The sequence below is a fragment of the Ursus arctos genome, unplaced genomic scaffold (genome assembly GCF_023065955.2).
Source record: "Ursus arctos isolate Adak ecotype North America unplaced genomic scaffold, UrsArc2.0 scaffold_13, whole genome shotgun sequence".
Taxonomy (NCBI): domain Eukaryota; kingdom Metazoa; phylum Chordata; class Mammalia; order Carnivora; family Ursidae; genus Ursus; species Ursus arctos.
In genome coordinates, this window is record NW_026622797.1 from 4,704,298 (window position 1) to 4,716,991 (window position 12,694).

The window sequence follows — 12,694 nt, forward strand, 5'->3', positions numbered from 1 at the left end:
TTCTGCTCCCTCATCACTGAGGCCTCATTGTCTTTGCAATTTCCTATGTGGATTCCCTGTTAGTACGCTATTAAATGTTATTTTCCCTTGTTAATCTGTCTCATGTCTTGATTCTTAGTCCAGCTGAAAAGGCCTTGAAGGGCAGAGGAAATTATTCCTCACTAACAATATCTATGAGGTATAAGATCTGATCATGGGAGAGGAACACAAGATCTTTGGAGGGAAAGGCATTGAACTGAGTGGCCAGAATATCATAAATATCATCGGTCAGAGTCTTTTCCAATTTTAGTTTATAACCACTAGTGGGCTATGTTGTAAATCGAATGGATATTGCCAAATCTGTTTTGATCTAGAAGACAGAATAGAGTAAAAATTAGAATAGAATAGAATAGAATAGAATAGAATAGAATAGAATAGAATAGAATACAACAGAATACAACAGAATACAATACAACAGAATAGAGAATAAAATAAAATGCAGGAGTCCATTGTACCTAATATAACAATGACAGGTGCTAGAAAAAGTACCAATGAGTTGGAAGTTATAATCTTCAAGGAATGTTGGAGGGTGACTTGGGCTCTGTGGCTGACTGTGCCAGAGAAATCTTCTACACCATTGGCTGTAGAGGAGGAGGGAGTATGACCTGGAGTCGGCAGTGATGAGTAAGCCCTGAGGCCAGTGCTTCTTCTACTCCAGCAGAGTGCTGATGTATGGGAGAGAAATCAGCCTCCACTGGGATAGGCTTCCAGGGAAGTCCCATCCTCAGGACAGAGCTGCTAGTATGCAGGGGATTGCCAAACACAGGTGAATTCTCAGTATAAGGATAGGAGACATCAAAGAATTCGGCACTTAAAGGTGGATAAATCTGTAGGTTCCCACTTTGGGCTGAGAAGGGCATATGTTTGCTCTCCCTTGCTCCTGGGGTGCAGTTCATCCTTGCACTGTTATGAAAAATACTGACCTAAGGAGAAGGGGACCCTAAGGAGACCAGTATGTTTTGAGTGCCCACTAAGTGCTTGATAGTCATTATTTCATTTTAAGAAAAGCAATCTAAGTACCGTTCCAACTTTAAAGGTAAGGACATTGAAATGTTTTTAAGATGATATCATAAGTAGGTGGCAGAGGTGCAATTAGAGTGGAACGCACATCTGAGTGACCTCACAGCCCGTGCTACCTTTCCTAGTCCCCCTTGCGGATTTGCAATGTCTCCCACATGCTCACCCACGATGTGAGATGGAGCTCGGGGGGGGGGGGGGGGTGGCTGCTTAACTGGTTTTGCCCCCACTGAGCATCCAGCATCTTATTATTAATAGTCACATGGTGTTCATCCAGGTCAGGTATTACTATAGCACAATATATTTAATTGTTATCTACCCAGACTTTAGGGAGAAGGCGAAATGACTCATTGAGGACGACAGAGTAAGAAGAGCTTTTTTTTTTTTTTTTTTTTTTTTGTACATATTGATAAACTGCCTGTAAAGGCTCTGGAGTGGGAACTCATACCTGTCTCCAGTTCCACTCAATACAGAACTGATAGTAGCTGGTGAGGGATTCCATTTCTCTGGGGCAAGAAGAGGAGGCCCTGAAGAAGCTGGCTGGTCTGCTGTCGTGTCACCACGTCTCACATCAGGGGCATCTCCTCTACTTTGCTGTCTTTGGAAATTTCAGATTTCTGGTGTCTCCTTCCTGTCTATCATGTCCAAATACATGGGGACTAAAAAGGGAACAGATAATCACCTAGCTTAGAAATCAAAACCAATTCTGTAACAATACTAGAGATGCAGTCACTGAAAACTCAGACTCTCTCTCTCTCTCTCACTGTGGCTCATTTTAACCTTTTACATATAAGACATGTTCTTCTTCATGGTATCATTCTTTGTGGCACAAACTTGTCCCCAACTCCTCCACAGACTTCCCTCAAGTGACAAGGTGGAAGGAATTAGGTATGTATTTTCTGTCCTAATAAGAATACTGGTCTCATTGCAATGCAAGTGCAGTCAAGAGGAGGTCTTGTTTCCAGGAGGCCCAGGAAAGGGACCCACACAGCACAGAAGGGAGAGACCTGTACCCTTCCCAGGCTGCGTCCCCACTGTGCTCTTGGTGGCTTCACCTTTGTGGTTACAAATAAGCAAAGCATCCCACCGTAGTGTCTGTTGACCTCCACCATTTTCCTGAATTCACTTCTCCTGCAAACCTTCCTACCTCTTCCTTTCTCCATTTTGTAACTCACCCCCTATTAATGCTTCAGGGAACAAAAGGCATTCATTAGTGTTGACAATTGAGTCATGCTCTGGATGGTCTTCCTGCCTGATCCAAGGGCCTGTTTTTTGTGTCTTGTCCTGTCATCCCATGCTGAGAATACAAGTATGTCCACTTCTGGCTCCAAGGTTCTTATTACTGAAGACTTAGTAATGCTTTTACTCTTACTCAAAGAACAATCTTGAAGTATTAAATACTTGTCAATGGATTCATTTTGTGGCAGGCTTGTTTTCTCTGAATGTTTGCTGCAAATGCCGATCACCTTTTATGTGAAGTTCCTGGGACTGCCGTAACAAGTCACCACCAACAAAGTGTCTTCAAACAGCAGCAATTCATTCTCTCACAATTCCAGATGCAAGAAGTACAAAATCAAGGTGCCAGCAGGGCCACATTTCCTCCCAAGACTCTAGGGAATGATCCTTCCTTTCTTCTTCTGCGTCTGGTGACTGCTGGCAACCCCTGGTGTCTTTGGCTTGTGGCAGCATCAGTCCAGTCTCTGCCTCCATTGTCACATGGGCTTCTCCCTGTCTGTCTCTGTGTGTCTTCTCTTCTGCCTCTTACAATGGATATTCATCAGTGCATTTACAGATCACTATAATCCAGGATGATCTGACCTCAAGATCTTTACCTTAATATCTACAAAGACCCTTGTTCTAAATAAGGTCACATTCTGAGGTTTCAGGTGAACATCTTTTGCAGGACCACTATTTACCCCACTCCGTCTGTGTGGGGGGCTGATGGAAGGTCATGTGATGCCATAACTTGTTTTGTACCTGCCTATGCTCCTCTGAGCTTGGTTTCTCAGCTGTGTTCAGTGTTCATTTTTGGCATGATGTGCTATGACTGCTGGAAGGGACTTGAACCTTTTTTAGCAAAAAAAAAAAAAAAAAAAATCATTCTTTGCTTCAAGTCCAAGCTGATAAGGGCAAGAATAGAAATGCACATTTGCATACGTGTGTATCTGTGCATCTATGCTTGCATGTATGTGTGTGTGCATATTCCTGTGTGTGTATATACACTCACACCCACATATGTATGTATAAAGGACAAGAATAGACAGATGATGTTCTTTCAGTGCAAATCCATTAAACATTCACCAGGAAGCAGAAGCTGGGGAAACAGCTCAGGGTATTGCTCTGTAATCACTGCATTTTTGAAACATTCTGACAACACACTTCAAACCTGAGGTGTATAGAAACCAAATTAATGGTGGCAGCAGTGGTGGAGGAAGGTTTTAAAATTCAGTAATTCACAGGGTTTTGGTCCTCCACACTGCTTGAATTGCTGGGCATGCAACAATAACTCCTTTATTTCTCACACCTGCCCCTTTCTTATTCTGTTAATAATTCTAAGATCATAAGATAATAAGCTAAGATCATAAGAATCCAGTCAAATTTAATCATATAATAACTACCTAGATACCTCAATGAAAACTGAAAAAAGGGAGGTAGTAGGGAGACTTTAGGATTATTAAAATAATTTGGTTCCTTGACAATTAGTATACTTACTTGATTTTTTATAGAAATTATTTGCATAACCAGAGAGTCAGGCATCTGTAATAGCTGTTGTAGGATTGCTTTCATCATAATTGACCATTGCTTGTTTTTCTTCCCAATGAACATGATTTTTTTTTTTTTAAGATCAGGGATTAAATATCATTGTATTGTCAGTGGCTGGTACAATCCTTGATACAAGAGATGTTTCCTGAATGAATGAATGAATGAATGAATGAATAAGTTTGAGATTCATTGGAAAAGATACAATAATATGGGCACCAGAGAACAGGCATTGAGGTTAGTCTTAGCTAGGATTCTTTATCTTTTTTTCTAATGATATAAAAGAAAGAGAGGAAGATTATATATAGGCAAGGAGATGGTTAAGGTGGTTTGAAGTTAAGAGACTCAGTGTCATATCATCTCTATTTTTTTTTTTTTGTATGAAGTAAGAAGTGAGGTTATCTATTAGAAGTGGGGTAAGAAGTAGTAAGATATGTGTCTGGAAGCAAATAGGGATAGGAAAAACAAAACTAAAGACACAGAGAATAATTTTCCTTAGTGATTTCATTTCTTCAAGAGTATCCAGTGAAGAAGGTTGTTTATTATGTTGCTGAGTAGAAAACAAAAAAGTGAATATTAATCAAGGGTTGAAGATTTACCAAATGGGTAAAAAAATTGAGGATAAAATCAAAACAGTGATTGAAATAAAGTACCATTAATCTCAGTGCTAGATGGGAAAGAAAGTTAATATGGAGAGAGATACAGATAGTAAGTGGGCTGCTCAAGAACCTTTATCAATTCGGCAAAGGGAGCTTGAAGACAGCAGTGTATTTATATACACTTATATATATATACTACTATATGTATAAACAAATCAATGATTAAAGAACTCCAGAACGAAGACTACATGTAGGATTCTGTTTGTAGCCATTTGAGGAACAAAGGTTAGAGAAGCCTTTCCTGGGATATCCTAAATCCATAGACTAAGATATAGACAAGTACAAATTGTTTCAGGAACCAGACACTTAAAGAAAAGTGAAACCATAGAGGTAAGAGACTGCCAGTATTTGTTCTAGTGGATTTGCCAATCCCTGATGACTTAGGGTATAAGTTTTAACAAACCCTGATAACAGAGTTGGTAGAGTAGAAGGTCTGCAAGTAGAAACACTTGCTTAATGCCAAGACTCTCAAAGGGAGGACCTCACTGGCTAAATTCACAAAACATATTACACAAGGCAGAAGGTGAGAAATGAGCCTTCTCACCTTGACCATGCACAGGAAGGGGGGTGACTCAAGAGTTCCTGAAGAACGCTGTCTTAGACAACCATACATGGACAAGACAGCCTTTGTGGAAGTCCAGGTTTGCAGAGGAGAAGTTCCAGCACACTATTGGAGGGAAAAATATGTGTATACACACACACACACACACACACACACACACACATACATATATACACACACATACATGCACAAGTGAGCATCTGAGTTCCCCAGTTGTGTGGGAAGCTACCAGAGAGGCACATTTCTCGATGGCCCCCTCCAGAGTAATGAATCATGGGCTATGTCTGCAGGGTGGGAAAATCTGGGAAAGCAGCAGATAGGATTCTTGGAGGGCTTAAAGGGACATGGGTCTTCTTAACTATATCATGGAACCTATCAAAGGACAATTCACCAAAATTAAGAAAACAGTATAGGAAAAAATGAGAAGTTTAACAAAGAGGTAGAAATCATAAAAAAAAAAAGGCAAACAAAACTTCTGGAGCTGAAGAATATGATGAATAAAATAAAAATATGGAAATCAAGAGTATGGAGAACAAATTGGATCAAGCAGAAGAAGGAATCTGTGTGCTGGAAGACAGAAAGTTTGAAATCATCTAGTCAAAAGAGAAAAAAGAAAAAAGTGAATGGAAAAGAATGAGAAACACCTACATGATTTGTGGGATATCATCAAAAGGATCAATTTATGAATTATTGGAGCTCCAGAAGGAGAAAAAAAATATTTAAAGAATTAATGGATGGGAACTTCCCAAATATGGGGGCAGATATCAAAGTTCATGAAGCTCATAGGTCACCAAACAAACTCAACTTGAAGAGATGTGCTCTAAGACACTAAAATAAAACTGTCAAAAATCAAAGACAAACAGAGAAACTTAAAAGCAACAAGAGTAAAGAAGCTTGTAACTTAAAGGGAATCCCCATGAGGATATTTATCAACAGAAACCTTACAGGGCAGGAGAGAGTGAAAGGATATATTCAAAGGGCTAAAAGAAAAAAAATAAAACCACCCAACCAAGCAAACAAGCAAACAAACAAACAAAACAAACAACAATAACTAAAAATGCCAAACAAGAATACTCTAACAGTTTTCCTTCAGAAATGAAGACTTTTGCAGAAAACCAAAGCTGAAAGAATTTGTCACCACTAGACCTATCTTATGAGAAATATTGAAAGGAGCTTTTCAAGCTGAAATGAAAGAATGTTAATTAGTAACATGAAAACATGAAAATATAGAACATAAAGTTAAAGGTAAGTATATAGTCAAGTTCAGAATACTTTCATACTGTAATACAGGGGTGTGTTAACCACTTAACTCTAGTATAAAGTTTAAAGACAAAAAGTATTAAAAAATAACTACAGACGCAAGGATTTGTTTATGAATACACAATATAAAAAGAGGTAAATTGTGACATCAAAAATATAAAAGGAAGGGACAAAATGGTAGAGTTTCTGTTTGCAATCAAAGTTCAGTTGTTATCACTGGAAAATAGACTGTTATATCTGTAACATAGTTTAGGTAAACCTCATGGCAACCATGGAGCAAAAACCTACAATAGATTCACAAAAGATAAACAAAGCACACTGCTACAAAAAAACATCAATTCAAAACGAAGGCAGCAAGAGAGGAGGAAAGGAGGAAGGAAACTACAAAATAGTAAACAATAAGATTATTAGTAAGTCCATACCCATCAATAATTACTCTAAATGTAAATGGGTTAAATTTTCCAGTCAAAAGGCATGGAGTGGCTGGATAGATTAAAAAAATAATAACAACAACAACAACAACAACCCAAAACAAGACCTAACTATATGCTGCCTACCACAGACTCATTCTAGTTTTTAAGGAAATCAACTTTTATCCCTCAGATTCCCACTCAAGATTATTTATACCAGTTGTTCCCAAAAGCCAGGGAATAGACCTGTGTATATCCAGGACATTTTCACCAATATGAGGCATTCCTCTTAGAAAAAGCCCTGTATTCTTCATGTTATGATTACAGCCCACACATTGCACAGCCCCAGGTGTGGTGGCCATCTAATTGGAAGCACCTGAAGTCTTTTCCCCATATTTCTTGATGAAGAGATATTATATTTTTAGGGAAAAAGTAGCTACAAGAATGAGGGCATTGATTTGTGTCAACTCACTGGGAATTTGTGTGCTGAATTCAGTGAATAGCATTAAGAATATCACTTCAATTGTTATCATTATACCTACATGAATCAATTTTCTAAAATAACTGTGATAAATATATTACTGGAAAAAAATTGAACATTCAAGCTCCATTTCACATTGTACTGGTGAATACAGGTCTCCAAATTGAAAACAGAATGACAAACTTATAACAAGAAACAAATTACATATTATAAAACATCAAGAATTTTTAAGTTAGAAATTGCATTTGAATTTTAAAATATAAGGACCTATCTTTCTTTATTCTCTTTTGAAATCATATGCTTTCAGGGTTTTTTTTTTTATGTCATAATAACCTTTACTTTATGAAATGATGGTGATAGTAAGTAGTAGTTTTTTAAGGATTTTTTTGACAAGGTAAATAATGGCAGCTTTTTGTTATAGTACATTTTAAATTTTATGGGTTACTGAAACCAAAAATCTGGGACCCAAAATTCTATATTTTTAATTATAATATTTATTACAACCGATCCCATTAATTTAAGTATTTGTCTCCACCGTGAGTTATGGAACCCCTTGAGGATGCAAACTGTGTGAGCTGTTCATACAAGATCTTAGTGGATGCTTGCACACTGGGAATGCAAAGTGAGGAACTTTCCAAAGGAATGATACCACAACTTTTCTCCTGTTGGCTCATTCAGGGAATTATAATCCATCTAATGAAGAACACTGGGTTGTTAGGGAAAGGGCATATTATTTATAATATACTGTGGTAAAGAGTTCTCTGTTGGCTTGAATAATTGGATGTTACTAAGTGGCTGAGACACTATACTTTGAGACTCAATTGCAGAATCAATTCTTAGCTCAACAGTGAAGTATGTTCACTCTGACCTGCTTGAAAGCCCATGTCTTTAAGCTGTCTAGAGTGTACCTCCTGAGACACTGCCACTTCTCTAGATCCTCTTTACATTTTTCTTCTAGGAAAACTCACTCAATTAGCAGCCGGGATCACATAACTATTTAAACCATGGAGGTAGTGAACTGATGTCCTGTGGAGTTCGTGTGTGTGTCTCAGGGAGCCTCCACATTTATAACCTTCCTCATAGTGGATTCCTGATCCTTGTGGGAATCCTACAGGCACAAATTTTGAAGATGAGGATGAAACATCCTTTGGACATCTTCCCTTTCAGGCAGTAGGCAGCCAGCAAACTACTCCTCCTTCAGCTACCTATCCACACCCTACTATTCTCTAAATCTTGCCTATAGATACCCTACTCTTCCTAAATCCATAATCAGAAGCTGTGGGGAACATTTGCATGTGAAGTGACATCATTGTTCCCTTCTCTGTGGTAAAGATGCCTCCCATTCACTGGGGTCAATAAGAAACATATTTATTGCAGGAAAAAAAAAAGCACCTATGAAAATACACCTGCTTTGCTTATGTATATTTCACAGATTGTATGAAGTGAGACATTCACTCTATAAACTTCTGCCTCTTCTTTGAGCAAAGAAAAGCAGGTTTCCCATAATGACATCAGTGCTGGTACATTTTCGCCTACACTTTGCTCACAGTCTTCAAGACTGCAGCTCCTGACGGGGCTCCCAGATGGCCTCATCCACTCCTACGCCTCTTGTGGGATGAGAGGGCCCTGAGCCAGATGGGTCTACAGCACGTCTAGAAGTCATGTTTCTTACCTTCTGTCTAGATTGGTGGCATTCTATCATCTTCCTCTTCTTCAACTTATTTTTTCCGAATAGGTAATTCCATTCACATTGTTAGAATATCAGAATTAGATAAAGGTATATAGTGAAATTTCCTTCTGTCTTATATAGTGTGTGTTAATTCCCAGAACCCCTTCCATAGGTAACCATGGTTACTAGTTTTTTTTTAATAAATGTGACAAGAAAGTACAAATGTATATTCCCCCATCTCTTCAGATAAATAGTGACACAATCCTGTGCACCTTGTTTTTTTCATGTAATGATATGTAAATGAGATGGTCACAGAGAGGTGAAGGGTCCAGCAATGTACATTCTCCCCTTTCAGAATAACAGGTGCAGTTCAAAGCAGCTGCTCAGCCAGGAGCTGCCCTGTAGAGCCTTTGTTGGATCTAGATATGGCTACAGGACTAGCTCTTTGAGATAGAGTGTGAGAAGTCATATTCCCTTTCAGATCAGGAGCTTTAAGAAGCAGATACACGTCCACCACGTTCTGTTTCATTCCATCGGTGGGATGCAGACAGTTTGAAGTTTTGAGAGGGTAATGGGGCCAGGTGGGGAAAGGAAAAATGTAGTAACTAATCTTTGTGTAATCTCAGTGAAAGTTAATAAAAATGATCCTTTAGAGTTTAGGGCCCAGCATCATTTTGTAGAGAACTGCCTGCCAACCAGGAGAGTGAGAAATCCCTTGATCATGTTGATATGCTGTAGGTCCGGTTTCTCCAGTGGGTTAGCCTACCTCGTCCAGTATAGAAATTGCGCCATACTGATACATAAAGGACTCTTCTTGCTTTTGTTTCTGTTTTTGTTTGTTTTTACATCTGTTTTCTATTCCCTTACAAAGATGAACTGTGGTTGCTTCTGACTGTCCCTTATTTTGGATATTCAACTACTTTCTAGCTGTTTGCCATTACAGACTATGCTACCGTGGGTGGAGGTGCACATCGATCATTTCACATGTGAAAAATCTTTCACAGAAATATTTCATTTTGAAATTGAAAATCTTATTTTACTATTTATTTTTAATATATATGTCAAATAAGGCCCATGCACTACTAAAATTAATGCAAAGTATGTTATTATAATATATATTTTTACTAACATACATGTACATATACATATATACAAATATATTGTTACATTGTTACAAATAATACATTTACTATATACATATATAGATACATACATATATACATATACATATGTATTTTATATATATGAGAACCAAATAATATATATATTATTCAGTTCTCTTTCAGAAGGGATTATACCAACAGCCAAAAAACTGAGAGGCAATATTACGTAGCCCCATTTTGCTTCTTCATAGGCCATTTAACCAGGACCCTCCACTCTTTGGATCAAAAAAATCTGGTTAGAAGATAGGATAGTTATCTGATCTTTTGATATAGACCACTTGGAGTCATGGAGTTTTTGATGCATTAGCTCATCCCTGCTCACACAGGAACCCTATTTTCTCTTATTTTATACACATTCTGAAAATAGCTGGTTATGTGGCACTCTTAAAAATTGAAAGGGAGAGAAATGGAAGCAAGGGGTGATTTCTTTGAGCAGGAAGAGGTAATGGAGAGAGCCTGGAAAATTATGAAAATCAGCACAATTTTTCAAAGGCCACTTCAAGTCAGGGCCAAATTGCACTGCTATATGATAGCAAAAGAACTGATACTCAGTTAGGGCCCTGAGCTATGAAGGAATTATTAAACCGTATTTTACAGGCTATTTAAAAGCAAAAAAAAAAAAAAAAAAAGTGTAATATTTTAATTAATATGACCACCCCAAGGAGTAAGCTTTGATGGTTACTTGGAAAGTATGTCCCTATAAAACAGTTCATTTCCTACCAATTCTAAGTAAATAAAATGTGTACCAGAAGATTCCAGGTGCCGGTAACTGAGAGCTCTAAATTGTGTATATGGCAAGAGGTGAGCTCCGAAACCTATCGGGAAAGGTTTGAAAAAAAAAAAAATCACTTTTAATGGAAGGAGAGTGTGAATTTTCTAGTGAAAAGGCAAATGGCTTTCTGACATTTGTATTCTTCCATGGGCCTTGTTGTTGGGTGACCTGTGTAATATCCTTAAACATGCCCTTCTGACTCCCATCTGAAATAAATGATGTCCCCAGTGCTGGACTGTCCTGGCTCATTCATCAAGAACAGTATCTAATCGGAACTTTAAGTCGAGCAGAGGAGGCTCGTTAAAGTAACAGCAGGATGGAAACTCAGGCTGGGAGCTGTGGCCTTATCCAGAGGCCGCCCTGTCCTTTGACTTGCCAATTATTTTTGCCCACCTCCGACCTGCTGGCTTCTGCACTAAGCACAGATTAAGCTTGTTCACTTCTGGGAGAGGAGACCTTGAAGGGAGGTCCTCCTGAGCTGCTGATAATCAGGGGCAGGTGCTCGTCCTTCAGGGTCACTGCTGAGTGGCCATCCAGCGTGGCAGCCCGAGACAGCTGCTGGAAAAAAAGCTGCTAGGATTGAAGACACAGTAATGGTCCCCCAGCTATTCTTTACACAAGTAAGGGATTAATTTCAGTGCTGTATCTTTTGAGGCAACTGTGTTCTTTATTTCCTCTATGCTGTGATGTGGATGCAATATTCTTCCCCACTTTGGATTTCAAATTGTTCTTTAATATTGCATGGGAAGCAGCTGCCACATGTCTTCCTCTCCCCACAAAGTGGGTTATGAAGACCCTCGTTGCCTGCGGTGAAGAGAGAAGACTTTCGGGTGAGTGGTGCTCCGTAAAGGACAAAATTATTAAAATGGCAATAAACACTGAGTTCTGTTCTCGCTGAGACTGTAATAGGTCTTCAAATTTTGCAAAGAAACAGATGGGCTACAACTCCTTCCTTGATCTGGAATTAACAAATTCAACTTTCTGATTATGCTAATCTGAGGAGAGTTTAGCATAGAGCATATGTGTTTGGATTCAGGATATTTCTTATTTACAAGCAAAACTAAATCTAATTTCTCCTTCCCACTTTCTGAGGCCATTTTTGCAGATTTAAAAAACTTGTTTGGGGACCTTGAGAAAACATTCAGCTCTGTCTCAGAAACCAGGATCAGGCCCACATTTGTTTCACACCATTATCAAGTTGGTATAAACACATTTATTGCAACCATTCCTTGAAGAATTACACTAGGGAATCAAGTCTCCTGCCCCCGACCACCCGCCTTAGTCTTTAGTCCCAGACCTACAAAATATTTTGTCAACCATCACCCTCAACGTGAAAACAGTAGTCTTATGTTTGCATGATGCTGAATACGTTATGAAACATTTTCTTTAAAAGAACTTAATTTTTCAGAGCAGTGTTAGGTTTACAACGAAATTGAGAGGGAGAGATTTCTCACATGCCTCCTGTGCCCACACACGCAGAGCCTCCCCCACGATCAGCATCACTCACCAGAATGGTACATTTTTTACTAAGAATGAACCTGCATTGACACATCATACCCACCCCAAATCCACAGTTCACCCGAGGCTTCGCTCTTGCTGTTGCACATTCTATCGCTTGCACAAAAGTACAATGACATATATCCATCACCGGGTACGGCATCAGACAGAGTATTCTCACTGCCATAAAACTCTTCCGTGCTTTGCCTATTCATCCATCGGGGCTCTCAGCCCTTGAAGACCACAGGCCTTTTTACTGTCTTCATTGTTTTGTTGTTTCCAGAACGTCATAGACTTGAAGACAGGTAGTAGGTAGCCTTTCAGATTGGTTTCTTTCACTTAGTAATATGCATTGAAGTTTCCTTGATGTCTTTTTGTGACTTCATAGATTTTTTTTTAAAAAGA